This window comes from Pleurodeles waltl, chromosome 11, assembly GCF_031143425.1.
Source record: "Pleurodeles waltl isolate 20211129_DDA chromosome 11, aPleWal1.hap1.20221129, whole genome shotgun sequence".
Classification (NCBI taxonomy): domain Eukaryota; kingdom Metazoa; phylum Chordata; class Amphibia; order Caudata; family Salamandridae; genus Pleurodeles; species Pleurodeles waltl.
In genome coordinates, this window is record NC_090450.1 from 643,692,273 (window position 1) to 643,712,341 (window position 20,069).

Consider the following 20,069-nt stretch of genomic DNA (forward strand, 5'->3'; position numbering starts at 1 on the left):
CAACTACCGGTGCCAGCAGAGACAGCACCAGCACAGACGCGGGAGTGGATGAAGGGAGAGTCTCATCAATGGTGGGTGGTGGTAAGTCCTATTGGTTGCTTTTTGACAATTAGTAATATAGTCTCTGACTACAAGGGTGTACTAGTGTTGTTGACTCACTCGTCAACACCCTGCTTTAGCAGAAGCAGTGGGAGTTAGGTAATAATGGCCTCTTCTATCTCCAACTCAGCAGACAAAGGTTCAGAAAATGAACTTGAACTATTATGTGTTTTGGAAAATTGAAAGAAGGATTGAAGAAAAAAGACAGGTGGAATATAATATGAGTGAAAGGATGTGTGGATGAAAGGGTGCATAATAATCATACTGGTGGGTGATGAGGAGGATGATAGGATACATGGGTGTGTGACGGATGGATGAAACGGTATATGGGTGTAAAGATGCCAGCCCATGTGGATGAAGGGTATGGGTGAAAGGATTCCATGCCTGGATGGGTGAACGGACTCCTCAAGTGGGATAGATCTCTTGGATAGGTGAATGGGGTAAAGGATGCCTGAGTGGGTATTGGGTAAATAGATTTTGGTGAAAAGTTACTAGAGAGCCATGTTTGGTGTTTGAATGGTTTGAAATGGTGAAGGGCTGGATGAGAGAATGTAAAGCTTAAATCGTGTGTTTCAAAGCCAAAGGTGAAGAATAAGAGTACTAGAAGAACACATTTGCAATGATGAATAGATAAATGCTCGTAATGAAGAAACAAGGGAGCAGTTCTGGATAGGTCTGTTCTTCTCACCTACTTTACTTGCTTGTAATGGTTTTTCTCAAAGGTTCGATTGAAAGGATTGGATGGTATTTTTCAAGTGAGGCAGGTAATATATATCCCAGAATCCATTTACTATCGGGTGCTTCCTTCACTATGGCCTTTCACCAACGCCACCCATGATGACCTAACAGATACATGGTTCAATTCGGTAGAATTGGCACTGCAATGTTGACTGTGCAATGTTCGTCTGTCTGCTTAAGTTAAGTTAATGTTTCTAACACTTTTCAATGCCTGGCAATGCAAAAACAAGGTGTGTTTCACTTTCTTCCAAGTGCCCACTGGGGCAGTAGCTTCCTAGTACTTCACTCCTTTAAGCTTTCTTAAGTTCTGTCCAAGACTTCTGAATAATTTGAAAAGTCCAATCTTTGCTTGTGCTACATTTTTTGAGCCAAGTGAAAAAAATCCAATTCATTATAGCTTATATAACAGATTTACTTCTGTTCTAATTTTTCCCTTTCAATATTTTCCGACCACAGTGAGTCACACTACTAGCCAAGCCTTTGGCACATGATGATGATGAGTAATTGATTATTCAGTAAAGTGAGTACTCTATCTACCCATCCTAAACCCCTCTACCTTACACTGCAGTAGAGTAAGCTAAGAAGATTTCTTTCCTTACTGTAAAACAAATTTACTTTTTGGGAAAAAAGTAGATATTACAAAGTGTGGTGGAGGCGGGGCATGAGGACAGTGAGTAAAGTAGTACATAGGTAAGTGCTTTGATTTTCCTGAATGGTACAGTCTATGACAAATGTGAATGCGACAAATACAATCTATATATATATATCTCATTACTTAATCCTTTCTCTATACTGTAGTGCAGTGTTTCCCAAAGTGTGCGCCGTGGCTCCCTGGTGCGCCATCTGTACTCACCAGGGGCGCCGCACACTTCTAGGGAACACTGAAATGCTTTCATTTTCATACTACCGTAGGGCCCCATTCTAGAAATACATCACATTTAGAATGGAGTTGTACAGGAGAATGAAAAAGAACTAATCACAGTGGAAATAAATCAAACTTGTTAGGGTTTTGCAATGTTATGTTGTAAGTTGTAAAACCCATCAAATTTGATTTGTTTTCACTGTGAGTCTCAGCTAACAAAGCTGCATGGTAGTATGAAAGAGAAAGACTCGCAGTGGAAACAAACCAAACTTGATAGATTTTACAGTAGACATTGTAGCATTGCAAAAACCTAACAAGTTTGATTTATCTTCACTGCGATTCTTTCTGTTTCATACTACAAGTTACATTTAGAATGGAGTCGAACAGTAGTATGAAAAAGAATCACAGTGAAAATAAATCAAACTTATTAGGGTTTTGCAGTGTTACATAGTAAATTGTAAAACCCATCAAGTTCGATTTGTTTCCACTTAGTGTTTAATTATTTATAAATAAAAACGTACCTGAAAGCTCTCCTCTGAAACACGTGGCTGCTGCAATTAAATATGCATACACAGAACATTGAGGCAGCGGTAATCCTAAAGCCATCTTGGACCTCTTCAATCCATTTACAGCCTCTCCCTACTCCTTCAGTTCACTCTTGCATCTTTGTCCCAATGTGGAGCTTTTCCGACCCTGTCTTCCTTCGTCTTTCCCATCTGTGCCTTTGCTCGCAGTAAATGCCTGATGAAGAAAACTAAGGCCCACATTTATGAAAAGTCTGCGCTGCATTTGCGTCATTTTTTTATGCAAAAGTGGCGCAGACGTACAAAATATAATTATATTTTGTAAGTTTGGGCTGCCTTTGCGTAAAAAAATTATGCAAATGCGGTGCAAACTTTTCATAAATATGGGCCTAAGTGCCAGTCCTTAAAAATAAGTGCCAGTGCCCCCGACTGGAAACCCAGTGCTTAATTTGTAAATAAAAATGTGCTGGTGCTCAAAGCTCTCTTTTGAAACAAGCGGATGATGCATTTAAATGTGCGAGCCTTCTCTAGCCTCTTTAATCCATTTACAGCCACTCCCTACTCCTTCAACTCACTCATGCAGCTTTCTACTTTCTCCCTTTGTGATGTTTTTTAGTTTTTCTCTTCCTCCACGTTTCCCATATGTATCTTTTGCTCTTAATAAATTCTGAAGTAGAAATCTGGAAACCTCCTGCTCAAATTAAGCCCTGCGGAAAGCACTGGCTCAAATTAAGCACTGTTTGCACTGCCATTCTTACTCTTTCATACTACCATACGGCTCCATTCGAAAGATGTTATGTTAGGAACAGAGCCTCATGGTAGTATGAAAAAGAAAGAATCACAGTGCAAAAATAAACTTGTTAGGGTTTTGTAATGTACATTTGCAGCCCTGAGTAACCTGTGTTGGAATGCCATGTAGAGGTGTTATGGAAGCCTCAGCTGTCAGCGTCTGGAATGGTTTGGACCAGCGCAGGACGTCTTGCCTAATAAATAAAGAGTGTGTCTGTTTAGGTATGGTCTGGCACAATCAGGACAGTGATGGAGTGTTACTTCTGTCCGTGTTCTGCAGCTACTCAAGAAAAGAGGGTAATCATGAAATTAAAAAAATGTCAACTTTTAAGAGGAAAGTGGGAGATAAAAAAAAAGAATCAGGAGAATGTATTTCTCCCCTTGAGGCCTGAATCAGGCCTTTTGTCATATGTAGAACTTCCAGGTGTGGTGCTGCAGGATCTGAGATCAAAAATGATAATGTGCTTTTTTTTTTTAACTTGCCAGGAACAAGGAGAAAGCGCTATGGCAGGCAGAAAGAGCGTGACAAAAATGTTGTGCATTAGCCTGCAGCAGCAGATTACTGGCAGTGCGTACCCTGTCACTAAAGACAAGTCCCTATCGCAGAAGCCCTTTATCGGCTTCATCCCAATTATTGTTTAGGGAGAAATATTGAAGTGCTACCGAGTCCTGGCTTACATCCCCCCACCCGTCAAAAAAAGTGACATAACGGGGAGCCGCAGCCAATGGCCAATAGGTCAAGGGAGCCACGAGTCGAAAAGGTTTGGGAACCACTGCTGTAGTGCATCGCTTTTCCCACCTCCTATCTGTGGCAGACAGGGTGTCTAAATGATTGATTTTATTATACTACGAGGTGTGTATCATGCTTACTATTCATCGGCCTTGTAGTCCGGGTACAAAGAAAAACAGGGCTATTGGAATAAGATAATTTTCTAGTGCAGCTGTCCCAGTTGCAGACAGTAACGAGTATGACTGCTAGGGCACCAGATGAGCTAGCAATGCCACCATTAATTTAGCACAAGAGGACAGAGACGAATACTTGTACTTCTAGTGCATATTGGCTGTGACTTTTAGTAACTTCAAATTGAATGGCCTGAGGTGACCACCAAATGTACTGCTACTTGCCACTACAATACATTATTTTAAACAAGTGTTTTGCTCAGAACATTGTTTACAACTTCTCTTTTTTCTTTCTTGATATAGCCATTCCTGCTGATCCAACATTATGGAAGGAAATAGCAGCCTGGCTGCAGTGGCAGAAGCTGTTGACCATATGGGCCAAGTAGCAGCAGCTGATGGTCCTCAAGAAAGAGGAGGAGGAGGAGGCGGCAGAAGCAGTTGCTGCCAGTGCTCAGGGCCCTTGCCTATCCCCAGCACCTCCAGCCCAACAACACCATCACCACAGTGCAAGGGCAGCTGGCTGCTGCCCTCCCTTCTCGTACACTGTCTTCCAATGCCGCGTCCTGTGGAGGATGGTGCTGTCAGAGGCCCATCAGGCACGCTTGGAGGGGCTCCTCATACAAATCCTGGCCCGCCTTTAGTACTTTCTTCTGCCCCTTTTTTAACCTTTTATTTTGGTGGATGGGACATGAGGTGGGTGGAGAAGGGAGGATTGTTTTTGCAGGACTTTTCTACCTTTGTTGTGTGTTAAAATTATATCATGGACATTTGGGCAGTTTCTTTCAGGACACTGGTTGGGGAATAGAACATTTGTTTGGGGAGAGAGGTGGGCCAGTTGTGGATGGAAGTGGTGGGTTTTTATTCTTTTTGTTAGGGACAGGATAAAATAAATATTTATTTACAGTTGTTAATGCTTAAACATTTTTTGGGGATGTTTTACTTAACTCTTCTGCCTTTACGCAGCTTGTTTTTCAAATCTGCTGATAGAGTATTCCTTTTATGCTGCTTGTTTTAAAATCTGCTGATAGTGTATAGAAATAATTTATGCATTAGGTAACCTTGTCCTAAAGCTCTCCTAGTCTCTGCAGTGCATTCTGCAAAATGTGAACCATAGGAGTGGAGCGGACAAATTTGCCATTGCCAATTATATTACCTAAACTAAAAGAACAACAATACTCTGTAATTCTTGTCCCTGAATGGATGAAGTGAGGGTTGAATGGTTTTTCAAGCTACTATGGTGGTGTAGTGGTAGCATGGTAGCACACTAATAGTGAAGGCATCGAAACGAGGTCCCATTCCACCTAGGTGAACTCAAATGAATATCCTGCACACTGAGTTGACTTGGCTTCTACCACATCCACCCCATCAATAGCGTCAATTATTAAATGTGAAAGGGATTTGGGGAAAGTTGTGACAAAAAGACAAACACTACACAAACACAATATTCATCTGGGAAATGATCAGCATCCTTTTGTGGGAGAATTAAAAAAATGATTATGTATGACACAGATAACTTTACCTTCCTTCCACCCCAGTGAGTCACAAGTTGTTATAAAATATATCTAAAAATGTTTGGTCACCTATGTTTGCAAAATAGTACATATTTTTATTCTTGGGGTAGAACACACAGTTCTAAAAAAAGATTATTGAAAGAAAATTATACTAATCTGTATTGGCAAATTGAGTGGTGCATCTGCAATCTTTTTGAATTACCCTGTCAACCTTCCTAGATCTTAGATGCCTGGCCGTATTTATACTTTTCCGCATTTGCGCCGCTTTTTGACGCAAAACGGCGCAAACCTATAAAATACAATGGCATTTTGCAAGTTTGCGCCGTTTTTGCGTCAAAAAACGACGCAAAAGCGGCGCAAAAAAAGTATAAATACGGGCCTAAGTATATTTTTTTCTGGGCTAGCATTTTGTGTGTTAGCTAAATGCACTGGTAAGTTCTTCTTGGACAAATGCGAACCAGAAAACAAGGCACCGAAAAACAGAGCAGTGTAAAAATGCCAGCAAACAAATTTCGCTAAGTGTCAAAGCGGAAGGGAAAAAAATCACCTTCAGGAAAAAAAGGTATTACCCATTATTTTTATATCACCGACATTGTAAATCAATCACAAGCACAAGCAAACATAATAATATAGTTAAACAATAAACACCCACTCTCACTATCTGCCACCAATAGACATGAGTCACACAAATCATCTCAACATTGAAACAAGTATCTCATATCAATTGTTGAGGCATATAGCACTTCTTACCTGTTCAAACCAAGCATAGTGGCACATTGCTGACCCTCTTCGATTCAGGAAACAAAAAAGACCCATTGGCCAGTAAGTTGTAAATCAAATATCTGGGGCAGTTCTGCTAGGGGGAAAAAAGTAAAAATAGTAACAGAATGGAGGCAGACATTGTTTCTCAAATCTCCTTGAAGTGATTTTGGGAGTTTAGGCACTTCTTCAATGCTGGTCTAATTCCAATCCAACATTTTATTATCACACTGGATAATCCGCAACAGCTTGCAATCTTTAAAAGAATGGCTAAAATGAGTGCAGATTCTTCTGCATGTGGGCAGTAAGTTGCTGACTCAGGATTCTTTTTTTAGGAAGTCCTGTGCAATGATGTTTATGCAGTGCACCAAACACAGGACCCTGAAACATTAACCATCTGACATGGCCTTAACTATATTACTGCCATTGTCCATGGCCATAAATCCAATGTTAAGTCCTCTGAGGTGCAGCCATACAAAGACCTTGTTGCTAAAGTCATCCAAGATGTTTGCAGCTGGATGGAATTTCTCCATGGCGAACATAGCTACTTTTGTATGCTTCAGAGCACCATTAAACATTTCAGCTGTGTCAACACCTGCAGATATAATTTCTCAACCCCCCACAAAAGGGATTCAGTGTGCAGTGATGCACATGTAATCAGTGGCTTGCTGCAATGCTCGCCCAACCAATTCTAGCACATTGTGATGTAACACTGGAATAGCAACTCTGGCAAAACAGGTCTGACTGGGAACCTTCCATTTCGGGCAGAAAGTCACCACAAATTCTAGAAAAACCCACCCCTTCTGCAAAAGAAAAAGGGAGGAGGTCCAACGCTAACATTTTATTCAGCTTCCAATTGTACAAACGTGCTGTTGGGTAGTTGCATTCGTACTGCCCCTCCTGCCTAAACATAGCAGTAATGGTAGCCTGGATTTCTTTATTTTCTTTACTAAGAAATCAGGTACATTACATCCCCCACTTCCGCAGCCCCTTTTTAATAATACTACCTCCAAGAGATCTATTAAGTCATTGGAATTACTAGGAGACATGCATTTTTAACTCACCCAAGAACCCACCACTCCTATCCCTCCTGTGATTCACATTGACAAGACTACATCAGTGCCCCCACGTATCCAAAGGTCGTAGCACGCCCTGCTCTGTAGCGGAACGGGAAGAAACCTAATGATGAAGCATGCTACCAAGGGGTAACCCTGATGGGTGAGGGTTTTTACAACAGGAAAATCTTTTATCCTGTCCATCCTATGGTAATTCTTTTAGCTGGGCCTCTTTTATAATGCTGGATAAGAAAGAACAACATCTACTACAGCATACAGAATGTAACTGTTAGCTTTATCTGCAGCAAGTTGGCAAGTCGCACTCAGGGAGGTGCTGAAGTAAAATGGAGTAATAATCCTTGAATGAAAACTGCACACCTATGGCAGACATGGGGCTAATGGGGAAAATTGATTTTTTTTTTTAAACACACATGTACGCACTGTGGCCAACATACATGTGCCAAACACACACCACACCACACGCACACACCACTGCCATTGTCAAACACATCCATACACAACACTACTGATCCACACAATGACAACACCATTGCAAGCACACAAACGCATTGGCAGAGAGGCACACTGCACACCTCCACAAGACAACACAAGCTGACAGTAAAACGTAACTAAAGCACACAACCAAAAAAAATAAAAAAACACTGCCAAACAACATGTCAGATCACACTGTCACTTCCACCCAACTCACAAAGCACATCATAGATGCATCACTACACACACCAACGCACACTTCACTACAACACAATGTCACACAACACCATCACAACACATTACAAGTCCATAGCGCAAGTCACCTACACAACTCATTCTGCTACACAAACACACAGGCATGCACAAACAACACACACTATAACCAACATACATGTGCCAAACACACACCACACCACACCGCACACACACACCACCGCCACTGTCAAACACATCCATACACAACACTACTGATTCACACAATGACAACACCATCGCAAGCACACAAATGCATTGGAAGAGAGGCACACTGCACACCTCCACAAGACAACACAAACTGACAGTAAAACATAACTAAAGCACACAACCAAACCAAACCAAAACACTGGCAAACAACATGTCAGATCACACCATCACTTCCACCCAACTCACAAAGCACTTCACAGATGCATCACTACACACACCGACACACACTTCACTACAACACAATATCACACAACACCATCACATCACATTACAAGTCCTTAGCGCAAGTCACCTATACAACTCATTCTGCTACACAAACACATCACATGAACAGAAGACACACAGCAAATCGCACAAATACAACACATACATATGGAAGGAAAGGCAGGGCAAGATTGTTACTCTTGTCACCAATGGTACTGTGGTGGAGATATATTGAAAGAAATGTCATGAGAAAAATAAACTAGGTACAACATAGACCTGCAGGCCAGAACATATGTTTTTAGTCTCTGGCCCCAACTTGGCTCCTGACCTCAAAGTGGCATCCACATGGCAAGGGCATCAATGGGGCAGACAGGCACCTCTGGGGTGAGAGGAGGTGGAGGTTTAGGTTTGGGAGAGGGGTCCTTTGGCTGGGGTTTAGGTTTGGGGGGGGTAAGGGTTTGGTGTTAGGCTTTCAAGGCTTTGGGTTTAGGAGGGCTGACCCTCTGTTTGGTGAGAGTTTTAGCTTTTGTTGGGGGAGGGTCATGGGCAGTACCAGGGGCATGGAAGTACTGGGAGGTGGAAGGACTGGATTTGGGGAGGGTAACAGGGCACTTGGGGAAGCCACAGGCTTGGACAGTGGGAGGGAACAGGGAAAAAAGTTGGGGAGTGGAGGGAGAGGGAGTGCTTGTGAGGTGTGTACGTGTGGGTGTCTTGGTGCAAGTATGTGGATGGAAGCCATGTGTGTGCTAGGTGTCTGTTGGGTGGGTGAGTGCAGTTGTTTGGTGTCTTAGGAGGAGTTGGGGAGGAAATGCTGGGAGATGCCAGGGTGGATGTATGAGTGTCTGTTGGGATGGTGCCTGCAGGTAAGGTGGATGTGCTGCATTTGGGGGTGTTGGTAGTTGTGGTGAGTGCACATATGATGTATGGGGTGGATGTATATGGGTCTGCTATTGTGGTGATGGTAGATATGAGGGGACTTGTGGCTGGATCTGGGAGGGTTGATGTTGTGATAGCAGGTTTAAGTCGTGTAGTGTCTGTGAGGGAGGAGGTGGTGGGGGAGTCTGTGTAGAGAGTGAATGTCTGCATGTGTGTGTTGTCTATGTGCATGGCGGTGGTGGGTCTTGTAGTGCCTGTGTTTGTCCTTATGAACCGTTTCTGTTGAGGTGGATGAATGGTGGTCTGACTGTGTGCTCTAGATGGGAGTGGAGAGAGGGGTGTGGGATTGGACACAGGTAGCTGGAGGGGGGATGGAAGACCAGGGGGCACTGGCTGCCGTCAATGAAGAGGCCAGAGCCTGAAAGGATCTCTGTAGGGCAGCCAGGGCACCGTGAATGTCTGCCAAGTAGGTGTTGCTCTTCTGCATCTGTGATGCCAGTCCCTGGATGGCATTCACAATGGTTGCCCGTCCCACAGAGATGCAACTCAGGAGGTCAATAGCCTCCTCAGTGATGGCAGAAGAGCTGACTGGGGCAGGGCCTGAGGTGCTTGGGGCAAAGGTGACGCCCACCCTCCTGGGTGTGCAGGTACGGGCAACTGGGTTGGGGGCTACTGGGAAGTCGGTGCTGGTATGGGGTGGTGGAAGATGATGTAGTTTGGGTGGTCCCAAAGGTGCCCGCCACCACCAGGGATCTTCCATCGGAAGAGGAATCAGAGTCTTTTGTTGTAGCTCCTGCCTCCCCCGTGGTGCTCCCTTCACCCTACAACCTACTGGTCCCCTCAGCTCCATAGGTGTCAGCCTCCTGGGTCCCGTGGGCTGCAGCTTCCATACTCATTGGTGCCCCTTCTTCTTCACCTAATGATGCTGATGCACACAAAGACAGAGGACGAGAGGGGGTAGAGGGAGGGAGAAAGAAAGGGTGGGTGCAATGGGTCAATACCTACCCATCATTCACACAGAGTAACAACTTATTATTCTGCTGGTATGCCATGGCAGGGCATGCCTTTACATTGACAAGCATAACTGTGGGAAATCATAGGGGAAACAAAAGCTATGATGAAAAAAACCTACTAATGTGGGAACATTGGCCCTCATTGACTTCATGAAGGGTCAAACAATGCACAGTTGCATAGTATTTGCCACATTCCCATGCCTTATTACATTGACATCTCTTGTACTGTTTACCCAACAGAATCCTGCATGGTAAGGTAGCATGTCCACAAATCCATGTACAATGTGGTCAGTAATTCCTGATACCCTGCATCAATCTACACATTCAGTAAAAGGCAGCTAATTGAGGACTCACATATTGCCTCTGTCATTGTGGCGGAGAAATACTGATGGCAATGCCTTAACACCTCAGGTATACTGCTGCTGATGAAAGGAGCTGGTCTCACAAGGTATGTGAAGGGTGTCCAGACAAACCCAAACATGGAATTAGTTCCCCTAATAAGTCACTGCCTGCATGGTATTGGCACACATAATCAATACAAGTCCTTGCAGGGTGGCTGTTACCCATTGTCCATGTGCACCTTCCAATGATCTACACTACCTCTTACCACTAGTAGGCTATCCAAATCCATAGAAGCCTAACTTTAGCGATGTGTGTGGCTGCTGTGCTGCCCTCAAGTGCCCATCCACGGCAGGGTAGGCCACTGCCAAAACGCGGGCCTTTGGGGGTCAGGGTCATTGGGAGGACATCCCCAGCTGGACCTCTGTGGATTTCAGGGCCCAGCATCTCAGGTCCTCCGACCGCTTTCTGCAGTGGGTGCTCCACCAGCTATGGAACCCCAAGGTCCGCCCTACTTGGCGATGGCACACCAAATCGCCTTCTACTGATGTGTGACAGAAAAAGAAGGAGAAAGTCATCACAGCAACAGCAGTGAACTTCACACATCAGACACATCTCATGCCCACACTAATGTGTCTTAACGGCACAAAAGCATCAACTCCATTGCCACCTTCATGCATCCACTCCGTGTACGTCGTCACAATGCCTTTCAGCCTCACACACACCACTATCAGACAGGACAGTAACATTGGACTCACATGCTGCTCTGGTGCCCCATACAATTGGTAATACAGGAGTAGGACCCCATCCACTAGCTTCTCCAGCTCCTCCTGGTTGAATGCAGGGGCCCTAGCTCCTGCAGGACATGGCATTATGGCTTCCAAAGACAACACAGAGCAGCTCACGCAGTGGAGGTCTTGCTTGCACAAGGTTAAGGAGTCAATTGAGCTATGCAACAGAAAATGGCAGTCATGGCTGCTGCGTACATAACCATCACCACCAGCTGTGATCTTCATTGGCCCCAGTCTCCCATAGGCAACAATGTTATCCAATGAGGAGTTGCACAGCGGTTGCGACTGTATAGCGCCATGACGACTAATGCTGGCAGAATGAGGTAACTTCCATTTGTCCTGTGCATGTCATCAGTGTATTGTAGGTGAATAATTAGTGTGTCATGGATGAATTGTAGTGACAAGTGCATAGATTGACTATGTTCACACATTAAAGCTGAGTACACACATGTGACATTCATGGACAGTGTAGTTAGATGGACTGCTGACAATGACTGGACATATGCAGTCACTTGCTGCCTCATAGACGGAATAACCATATCTGTATGTCAAAAAGTTAAATACAGCTTATTACCTATGGGAAACAGGGGTTGTGAAATGGAAGTGTCACACATTTCATGAATGGCAAGCTGTTTGTCTGGACTGGGTCTGGAACAGTAATCTAGGATGGTGTACATGTTCTATCTATATGCCCAAATGGATTGTGTATACTTCAACGTTATGTCCATATTACTATTGTGTGCTACAAGTATAGTGTTAGGTGGCATGTGAACTGTCAACGTCACCCTGTGGTTTTTCCTCTCTCCTATTCCTAGAATACCGTGCAAAGGTGAGAATGAGACATACACCAGTGTACCGGCTCCTAGTCAACCATGCTACCCTGGAAGTGAGTCACATAATTCAGACCTATTGTCTGAACTGTCAGACCATTGTGGAACTGTATACCCAGTTGGAACCCGGATCTCTTGCCTGCAACACATAGGTGGTGATTCTAACCGCGGCGGGCGGCGGTCGCCGCCCGCCATGCGGTTACCGCCAAATGACCGCACCGCGGTCACAAGACCGCGGCGGCCATTCTGGCTTTCCCGCTGTGCTGGCGGGCGACCGCCAAAAGGCCGCCCGCCAGCACAGCGGGAAAGACCCAGCAACGATGAAGCCGGCTCTGAATGGAGCCGGCGGAGTTGCTGGAGTGCGATGGGTGCAGTAGCACCCGTCGCGAATTTCAGTGTCTGCTAGGCAGACACTGAAATTCTTTTTGGGGCCCTCTTACGGGGGCCCCTGCAGTGCCCATGCCAGGGGCCCCGCGGCACCCCCCTACCGCCATCCTGGATGGCGGTAGGGGGTGTCAGAATCCCCATTCTCAAGGGCAGCGGAAAGTCGGCGGTACACCGCCGACTTTCCGTTTCTGGCCGCGGCTGAACCGCCGCGGTCAGAATGCCCAGCGGTGCACCGCCAGCCTGTTGGCGGTGCTACCACGGTCATTCGCCCTGGCGGTTTTTACCGCCAGGGTTAGAATGACCACCATAATGCCTATGCCATCCCTCCCACAATACAGGCCTTATCAGTGCTACACTTCCTTGCCTCAGGCTCGTTCCAGATTAAAGTGGGTTTGGCAGCAGGGATGTCACAGCAGATGTTCAGTCGTGTGTTGACAGGTGTACTATCTGCTTTACTGAAACACATGGACAGCTACAGCCTGTAACATGTGGATTCGCCTGCTGTTAAGGCAGACTTCTATCAAACTGGACACATCTCTCATGTGATTGGGGCCATCGATGGCACCCACACTGCTTTGCAGGCTCCAACGGCCAATGAACAGGTCTATAGGAACCGAAAATATTCCATCAATTTATAGATGGTGTGTCTCGCAGAACAGTACATCTCCCAAATGACAGCCAAGTATCCTGGATCTGTGCATGACTCCTTCATTCTGGGGAACAGCAGTGTCCCACACATGATGGCACAACTACAGAGAGAAAGAGCATGGCTCATAGGTATGTTTTGCAACAGGATCTGTGTTATGTCAACTGTCATCCCATTCTTCCCTGTTCCTTCAATGGTATAGCGACAGGTCCTATCTTTGTACACACAGGTGACTCTGGCTAGCCTAACATTCCCTGGCTGCTGGCACCAATGAGGTATCCTACCACAGATGGGGAACACCATTACAATGAGGCTCACGGAACAACAAGGAATGTCATTGAAAGAATATTTGGGCTCCTGAAGGACAGATTCAGGTGCCTCCACATCTCTGGAGGAGCCCTCCTCTACAGTGGCCTGAAGGTATGCCAGATCATAGTTTCCTGCTTCATGCTACACAATCTGGCTCTGAAATGACACATTCCATTGCTGGTTAATGGGGAGGAGGCAGCTGGACCAGAGGCTGATGGTGTGGACATGGACAGTGACAAGAAGACTGATGAGGAAGGTGCAGATGAATGTAGGACTGAGCTGATCAGCCATGACTTCCAGTAGCATACAAATATGTTGTCTGTGTATTGTCAGGAGTATTAGTTACAATGGGCCTCATAAAAGTGCTGCTCAGTGTCTGGTTCATGATTTTTTTTTCTTGGTCAGGCATTCATATGGAGAGAAATAAAACATACACAATTCTTCTGTAGCATCCATCCTTAACAAACAATTTGCTTTGGCTGGTGAGATCCAGACAGCCTTGCTATCAATCATCATTGAATGAAATATTAATTCAAATTCAATTCCCTTTCTCTATTAAAGTCACTTCAAGATTTCTGTTATTATATATATTGCATATACTATATTCACAAGCATTAGTTACATGCATCTGCCCGCCTCCCCTATTTGTAACTTATTGCTCCTCTAAATATTGCCTCATAGCTTAGAACCTTTTCATACTCCCAAAACGTTTTGAATATGCCTCCACGTAATTCTTAGTTGCTATCATTTTGTTTCACCAGTTTTGCATAGTGGGAATAGTCTGAGTACGCCGTAACTAAAGTATTAATGATCAAGCTATTGAACGGATGATTGCTACAAAATATTGTTGGTACTTTGTTAGTTTAATTGTTTTCTCTGAGACTCCGAACAATACTAGAATTGAATCTAGCTCAATCCTAAAGATTAAGGCGTAGTTCATTACCTCCTCTATTCCCAACCAGAAAGTTGTTAATTTGGGGCAATCAAAAAATACATGAAGCCAACTCCCTCTCGCATCCTGAGGACAGCGAAAGCATTGATCAGGAATTGACGGGAACGTTTTGTGTATCTTTTCAGGAGTGTAATGGGCCATCCATCTAGAAAGAAAAGACATTCTTTAATAGTTAGCTGCCCTCAAAGATTTATAGCCTATTTCAGAAATAATTATCCACTCTTCATCAGATAGCAAACATTGTGTTGTACGAAAAATATTATCTTTGAATTCTATAATTAATGTCGAAGCGGGTCTTTCCACTAACACCCTGTACCAATTTCCTATACCCAGTACTTTACTTCTAATTAGAGCCATCCACATTGGGTGTTCTCGCGTACCTGCCTGAAGTGAAATAGTATTAAGAAAATGGGAGATCTGATAAAAGCTCAGAAAGAGTCTAGTCACCATATCCCCTAATCTGGTTTCAACCTCTTCCCAAGTGATGTGTCTAATTCGTAATATAAAATCTCATATCTGTTTGAATCTTTAAACCTCTTGCTTCTCCATAGGGAAATCGCTGCTTCTGGAAGATGTAAGCCAAAGTATTTACACTCCTGTATTTGTAGATAGATATTGCCTGGTGGTATTTGATATGCTTTACGTAAGAATTCTAATTTTTTGGTTAAAGTCGTATATATATTAATATCAAGTTTTTTCTGGGAGTTTCTTCATTTTTATAAAAGCTAGGAGTCTTATTGCTGATTCTGCAATCATTCTGTTGAAAAGGAAATCATCCATGGTTGCTTCGATAGCTGTTGTGACAATATATCCTGCAATGCGGCCTGATAGTAGACTTGAAAATTAGGGCGTGACAAACACCCTTGGCTTATATTTAGCTGAATAACTGAAAGTTTCACCCTTGTTTTTTTTTTACTCCATATAAAATTTCTTATCATGGTGTCTACTACATGAAAATATGAACTGTTTATTCTTATTGGTACATTATTAAATAAAAAAGGAAGAGTGGGAGAATTGGCATTTTGATTAAGGGGATTTTCCCAGTCAGAGTCAATGGTAAAACTATCTATCTATCGAGAAGTGCCTGTACTTTTGTAAGCATCCTGGCATAATTAAGATTAAACAAGCCTCCATAATACTTTGCAACGTAAATTCCCAAGTACCTAACAGGTGCAGATGATTTGGCTTTCCGTTGCAAAACATGGGGAAGATTCTCTATTCCTGTATTAAATAGGAGAACCGCTGTTTTGTTTTCATTAATCTTCTATCCCCCTATTTGCGTGAACTCATTAATCTAATTTAAAACTCTTTGTACATTATAGATCTCTGGTTTTAAATATAAAATTATGTAATCGGCAAAGAGTTTGATTTTAGGCATCTCCGGCACAGGTGCAGTAATTTCCTTCATACTGCATATTACCTGTGCGAGAGGCTCAGTAAAAAAGGCAAAGAGTATAGGGGAAAGGGGACATACCTGTCTAGTACCTCTTTTAATCTGAATTGTTCCTCTAACTTTTGAATTGATAACAATTATAGCCTGAGCACCCTGATATAACCGCCTTATCATAGAAGTAAATTGTGGAGGGAAGCCAAATTTAGTTAAACTATATACCAAGGCTTCCCAATTCATAGGTCGAAAGCTTTTTCTGCATCCAACATAATTACTACTGCTGGGGTTATGTTGACCGTGAAATAATCAATTGCCTGTAGCAAAAAAATTGTACTGGATGTCATCGACTGACCGGCTACACTACTATTCTGATCTTTATGTATTAATTGCTACGCGGCTGGTGAGATATTGATAGCCCAAACCTTTGTTAAGATTTTATAATCCGCAATTAGCAGACTAATTGGGCAATATGCATCGGGATTCAATGGATTTTTATCTTTCTTCAAAAAGCTAACTATTATTGTTTCTTTAAATGTTAAAGGTATTTCTACTCCCTCCAGTATTGCATTACATAATTCTGTGAAGAACAATGTCAGCTCTTCGCATAATGTTTTAAAAATTTCTATTGGAAAGCCATCACCACCGCAAGCTTTAGCACTTGGTATTCTCTGAACAGCTCCCTTGAGTTCTGATGGCATAATCTTCTGTACTACATCGGTCTGAGACTCTAACAAAGGTTTAGGTAGCTTGACATGGCTATAATACTGACTTAACTGCGAGAGTGCAAGTGTATAGTTTTTCTCATAAATTCTAGAGTAATGTGACATAAACACTTGAGCTATATCCTTGTCTTCATTGACAATCATATTAGTCTTGGGGTCCTGAATTTGGTGAATTGTCTGCTTTTCATGTTTTATAAGAGTGGTCCAAGATAAGTGTTTGTCTGGTCCATGATTGGAGATGTACAGTGTACCTATTCCTCAATGTGAGTTTTGGTGTGAGACAGATAGCCTGTCAGAAGCTGTGTTACTGATGAAATCTCACTGAAGTGTGGTGACTGCAGATTGGTAGGTTGAAAATTTCTATATACAGGCATGTGGTGTGTCATTTGTCCTGCAAGGTCCTGTGCAAATCTGTTCCCAAATGAGGAATGCGCAGTGTGCCTAACTCCCTATCAAGACTGTTGGCAGTGGCAAACATGGACATTGTCCCTTCCTAACAGTAGTAAGTATTGTATTTTAACCATGTCAGCTGTGATCTACTGCATATTAGTCATGTGAACCTTTGTTCTTGTGGGTCTGAAATTGTCTGTTGTCCCTTGGGTAGTTGCAAATTAACAATGCGCACCACTACAATGTACTACATATGTCCTGTGGCTCCTACCATGCCTACTATCCTTATACGAATCTCTGTCTTGATGTATTTGCAGGTTGGAATTTTGGCTCTACTCCTCTGTGTGGCTGGCCAAGTCATCTCTTTGCAACTGTAATCTTGACTCTGTCTTGTGCAGGGTATCACCTTCAGAGAATGGCTCACTCTCCTGTACATGTGACATACTTTTGGTAAAGAGAAATTACCACACATTACAGTTCACTAAGATTTACATTAACACATCTGACAATACAAACACAAAGACAGTACCTGTGTTCTATTGCATTTATTGTGCACAAAGTGTGGATGTTTAGAAGAGTGGGGTCATGATTGTAGTAAACATCAGAGTAGGTGGCCTAGCTGTAGGCAGTACAGGTCCAGTATCCAAGGGCCATGTGAAAATGGAGTAATGACATTGAACAGCCAACATGGTATCTCAGTGGCGCACAGGGGAGAATGTCCAGAAGAGGGTCACTTCCTGGGAGTGGGTTTGGTCATGGAATCAGCTCCTGAAGGATGTATGTATGGATGACCACTTTTCCAGGGAGTTCCTCAGCTGCAGATGGTGGGGTGTCTGTAGCTTGCGAGTCCTCTGGCAGGGCCTTCATTCCACTACCTGTGGCAGAAGTGGATGCCTCAGATTGTATTTGGCTAGTGGAAAGGACCTGCTGGTGGGTAGAGGAAGCAAGCAGGATAGATGTGAGTTCACTCAGCACCCCTGCAATGGAGGCCATGGTGGCTTTGTGGGTTCTGGCACTGCTGAATGGCCCACCGGTGGAATTTCCACTGCAGACTTTGGTTTCCCTCCAGAATGGTGAGTATTTGGCTCTTTTTGCCCGGGAATTGCTGGCATGCTCCCAGGACAAGGGAGATGGTTTCCTGGCCAGTCCAGTACCTTGGGGGCCCCATTTTCTAGACCACAGACCCCCTCCCAAGGCCCTTGACCCTTTGTGCCTATGCCCCTGGCACAGTGGGCCCACTCACACTTTCCCCAGGCCATCAGTTTGCGGGGTTGACTCAGGTCCCTGTACTCTGGGGCACACTGCTGATTGACCAGTCCTTGGGACACAGGTTTGGGGAGCAGGTTTTGGCCGAGATGTAGATGCCAAAGGTTGGATGGGGTTGGCTGTGGGCAGGGTGAGGCTGGGAGTGGTGGACTGACCAGGTGTCCCTGATGGGCAGGTAAGTCATCTATGCCCAGACATCCTGATGATGTTGTTGTCTCTAGGGCCATCATCCCGGGGAGATCTGGTTGTCTCTGGCATCTGCTCCATGGTGACAGTTGCAAGGGTTCCTGTGAAGAAAGAGGAAGAGTATCACATGTTGAAATTTAAATGTTGATCTCTGTGTGTGATGCATACAATGGCTTAACTTGATTCCCAGTAATAGCAATGAAAGATGCAGCACTACAGACAGTGTTTTGGGGTATTGGATGTTGAAATTGTTAGCAAGTTCTATTGAGGGCTGCATTTCTGTCATTGCCATGAAAGGGCCTCAGTCGTAGCATCCAGTTAGTGTTGCAAGTGAGATCGTTGTACATGCAGGTGTTGCACTGTGATGTGGATACGTCAGCTTTTCATGTGGATGTGCAGGTGCATTGTGGGAATCGTAGTGATAGTCATTGGCAGTGCCATCCATGCAGTGGCCAGGAACTGCATGGGCATTGTGGGTAGGTGGTGGGGTGGCATACAGGGGAAGGGCTTTAGGTGATGGTGTGGGAGGTATAGTGTAAGATAGGGTGACTTGGGGAGTGATAGGATGGTGGGGTAGCATGCTGGTGAGCCGAATAAGTGCTGGGGTGTGTGGGTACATTACCAGAGTCCAGTCCTCCAGGTATTCCAGTCAGGCTCTCAGGACCCAGGCTGCCAAGACTTTCACCTCCCACGATGTAAACACTGGGGGAGGAGGTGGGGGCCCAATGCCAGTCTTCATTGCAGCAATTTGGTGCCTGGACCCCATGGACTGCATCTTCCCCCATAGGTCATTCCACCTCTTCCAGATGTCCTTCCTTGAGAGTAGATAGTTACGACTGAGTTGAACCTGTCAACTATTCTCTGCCATAACTCAATTTTCCTGGTGATGGATGTTTGTTGGACCTGTGCTCTGAACAGTTGTGGATCTACCCTGATGATTTCATCAACCATGACCCTCAACTCTTCGTCTGTGAAGCGTGGGTGTTTCTGGTGGGACATGGTAGTTGTGTTGTGCGTGAGGGTGTGTGTAGTGTGCACGGGCACAGTGTAGGGTGCTTGGTGGGGTGGGGGTGCTTGGTTGTGTGTGCTGGTTGTTTGTGGTGTTTGTGCTGTGATGATGTATAATTTTGTTGTTTGTGCAGTTGTGTGCTGTTTGCAGAGTGCTGTGCGTGATAGTGCATATGGTGTATGTGTGCAGTACCTCTGGTTTGTATGGTTCTCGCTGTCAGTGTATTTCATAATGGTCGCAAAGGGTTGTGGGCTGTCAGGGGGTGTTTTATAGTGGTGTTTGTTGGTATGTCTAATGTGTGTATGTGTGTCAGGTGTGGAGTATTCCATTTGTCCAATGTGGTGTTGTGTTATGGTAGAGGTGTCTTTTTGGCCACAGTGGTTCACACCGCCAATGGCTTTCTGCTGTGCAAGGACCGCTGTGCTGATTTGTGAATGGTAATATTGAGGGCGGGTTTTGTTCAGCGTGGCACTGCTGGTAGTGGGACCGCCTCTATCCCACCTTCGGTCGTCCTGGCGGGGTCGGATTTGTGGCTATTTTTGTGCGAAATGCTTTGTGGACTCGTAAT